This window comes from Lactuca serriola, chromosome 1, assembly GCF_051521515.1.
Source record: "Lactuca serriola cultivar US96UC23 chromosome 1, Lser_US96UC23_V15, whole genome shotgun sequence".
Classification (NCBI taxonomy): domain Eukaryota; kingdom Viridiplantae; phylum Streptophyta; class Magnoliopsida; order Asterales; family Asteraceae; genus Lactuca; species Lactuca serriola.
In genome coordinates, this window is record NC_136408.1 from 176429632 (window position 1) to 176433336 (window position 3705).

The window sequence follows — 3705 nt, forward strand, 5'->3', positions numbered from 1 at the left end:
TAACTTGAAGTGAACTTCTTGTTGCATGCACCCAAAACCCACGACTTTTAAGAGGAAAGAGTGAAGGATAAGAAATTTTTTCTTGAGGATTGAAAGAGAAATGAGAGAGTTGTAGTAAGTTTGAAGTAAGAATGAGGGAGGTGATGGTGGTCTCGGCCGATAATGAGGAAGTGAGAGAGAGAGAGAGATAGAGAGAGAGGGGATTAATGGTTATTACTTAATGGCTAACACCTAATTGCATAGATGCATGAGGTGTAATATGCATGTTTACATGCAAGATAACTGTGAGGTGTCACATTTTTAGCTAATGCCATTTTTTTATTAAAATGATGGCCGTTTGACCCAATAGGAGAGGGGAAAGGATTTGGGACTCGTTTTTCACAAATGGCCGAAAACACCTCAAGCGCACTAAGAGTTTTCGGCTATGCGTGTTTTTGGCTTGGATTGGGCCCAAAATGGGTTTGACCCAATAATGGGTCCAAAAGAAATAAATTTTGGCCCAATAAAGATTTTTGGTTTAGTGAGGGGTCCTAAAAGAGATTTTTGATCCATTAGGGCCCATAATTGGGTTCTCGACCCAATTACACTAAATGGAAGTGTTTTCGGCCCAAAGGGGCCAAATATTAAATTTCCGGACTTTCAAGGTCCAATTGGAAGTTTAATAGTGAGTTGTGTCCCATTAAGCTTTAAAATAATTCCTTACGGCCCAACAATGGCCCAACAGTGGTTGTTCGGCGAGCCAAAGCGAGAGGTTACCGACCCATTAGGCCCAATAAGAGGGTCTTAGTCCATTAAGAGGGTTTGGACCGAGAGAACTTGAGTTAAGGCTCAAAGTTGAATGGATATAGCTTATTGGATTAGGTTTAGAGCTTTCACAAAGAAGTTTCGACTAGAGAAAATTTATGGATGTATAAACTGATATAACATTGAAGTTTAGTTCACATTTAACATAGCGTCATATAGTTACACACAGAACTATCTTGTACATGAATATGAAATTCTAGCCCTAAAATGCCAGTTGTGACATAATTCTTATTTTAGAAAAAGTTATGTTTTTTTCTTATTAAAGCATTGTAATTTCAAGCACTGCATAAAGCTTTTTTTTAATTGAAGAGCTGAAACTTTAAATGTCAAGGGCTGCCCACTTCATCTTTTAGTCGACCATTTAGTCATCCTCACTTTGTTATTGATATTTTTCAACCACAAATTCAGTATTTGTTCTCGAACTAAAACTTGGGTTGATGGTTTTTGTTCTGTCATCTTCTGAGCCATCAAAACTAGGTTTTGTTTAACCTTATCACACTATAAAGACAGAGTAAAAGCAAACACTTTACAAAGTTTACAATCGCCAAAATACAAAGAAGTATTATACTTTTTTGTTTCCTTTTGTATAAAATTTACAGGACCTTCAACTTTCGAATTGAGTTAAGTAGATTTTCCCCATGTCTCCTTCGTTCATAATTATCACCTCAGGAATAAAATCTAACCTTTTTAAGTGATATCACTTCAGTCCATATCAATGAAGCTGATTTAATATTTACATAATTTATATAGTCAAAACCGACTAGGGGTATAATGGTAATTAATAAGAATGTTTGAATCATTCACAAACTTTCACCTTTTAAATCAAAGTCACTATCATTGCTATATTGATAGATACAGTTGGTATATGTTAATAGATTTTACACTTGCGTAAAATTTTTGACAACTACTTTATTCTCGTTATTGATCTTTTACCCGTGGTTTTCATATAATCAATAATACTAAGTCTCTTTATGTTACTTTATTTTTTTTATTGTGTCGTTTTTATAACTTTATATGTATTTTTTTTAATATGTTTCTGTAGATATAACCTAGTTTTGATATACATCTAAATAATATAAAAACATTGCAAAAGAAAAAAAAAAACTAATTAAGATCAGCCTGGGCCACGGCCCACCCACTTCAACATTGATGTTATAATATTTTCGGCCCAAAGATTGATCCAGCTCCACTCAGGGGTCCGGTACAGCGTAGAGAGGCGGTGAAAAGGAAGGGAGCCAGCAAATTAACGAGGCAATTTCAGAAATCGATACCTGAGGACGAGGAGACGGGACGATTGCTTCACGTGATAACGGTAATTTCTTTCTTACTCTACTAATTATTTGATTGCTGTGTGATTTGTGATTCTGATTACTCGAGAACCCTTGCTTGGTTTTCAGTTGTGTTTAGTTATTTTCTAGGGTTTTTCATAAAGCTATTTTGGTTTTTCTGATATAAGTTTCATTGATATTCTGAATATATTGATAGACATCTCTTTTAGAGTTGTATTGCAGAAATTCGGGTTAACAATTTCTGTACATGTTTGCTTTGCTGCTACTGCTATTATTAAATTATGTAGAAAGTTCTTTGTAAGCATAATCATCCCTTTGGTGTTTTTTTTGTGTTTGTATCGGTTTCAATCTCAGAAGAAACAAACCAATATTAAACGCAGCCCACAAAGCTTTAACATTTGATGGCATCCACAATTAACAACTTACATACGTTTATGCACATGTGTACATACATACTGCATCAAAAAAGCTTAAACCAGTCAGACAAGTTCTCATAAAATCTAAAAATTTTGATGCAGGGAAGTTGATACAAGAAGACATGGATGAACAACAAAGGTTAGGTATTTTGGGCATTAGAGGGAATAACTAGTTATGTTTTACTTGATCAAGATTGGACTCTTTTATTCTCCTATAAGTAAGGTACCTTATAATGAATGACAATCAATGGTTTTGTTTTTCAGTGTGGCCAACGATATAAACAAAATTCTGAGGGGGTTTGAGTCGATGTCAAACAAACTCGAAGATCTGAGCAGTCGTGTACAACGTATGGAGGAGGAGTTGCAAAAAATTCAAAAAAATCAACCTGAGTTTCCTCTTTTCTCAGCTGAGGAATCCAAAGAGATACCTTTTGACCAAAACTTAGGTCTACGTGAGATGCCTTTTGACAAAAACTTAGGTCTACCTGAGATACCTTTTGACCAAAATTTAGGTCTACCTGACTTCCCTGAGAATTTTAAAGATCTTAAAGTCTTTCGGGAGTGGAAGAAGTGTGTAGATTCATGTTTTAAGTATCATAAAATCCCTCGCGAAAGGCAAGGACAACTTGTAGCCGAGACATTCCCAAAGAATTTCCCATGGTGGGAACAAATCCAAAAGCTAAGCCGGCGAATCGATAACAATGATAAGGTTACGTGGAAAGAGATTAAGAAGATGTTTATCGTTCAATTTTTTTCTTCAGATTGTTTGCTTTCCAACAAGGACCGATCGTCTCCTCCTCCTAAGAATATAGACTAACCATATTATACTTTTGATTCGGTTACAACTAGTTAGCATTCAAAACTACTCAACAATGTAAGGGGCGTTTGGTTCAAACTTTCTATTTGACTGTTTTGGAATTTAGCAAATGAAATGGAGTTGCATGTATTTGGAATTTAAGGAAATTAAAATCCTTTTGCTTGTTCGGTTGAAAATATTTGGATTGAAACCTCTGTAACATCAGCAATGACTAAACTCGGAGGATATTTCCAACTTTATTTGGAGATTCATGTTAAATGAAGGGGAGCAGACTCCTTTAAACCCCTTTTTTCATAAAACATACCAAGTGTGATTAGCTATTTTGAGAGAATAGCTCATACAGGGTGACCAGCCCCTCTTTGGTCTTCAAATTCAAAAC

The 3705-nt window shown here is 35.3% G+C and overlaps 1 long non-coding RNA gene across 1 annotated transcript; it reads left to right on the forward strand.

Moving 5' to 3' along the window:
• The first annotated feature begins 1977 nt into the window (after nucleotides 1-1977).
• LOC145101585 (uncharacterized) lies at nucleotides 1978-3502 on the forward strand. The gene is made up of 3 exons (XR_013705721.1): nucleotides 1978-2116; nucleotides 2612-2648; nucleotides 2774-3502. It is a non-coding gene; the product is annotated as an uncharacterized LOC145101585 (long non-coding RNA).
• Nucleotides 3503-3705: the final 203 nt, after the last annotated feature.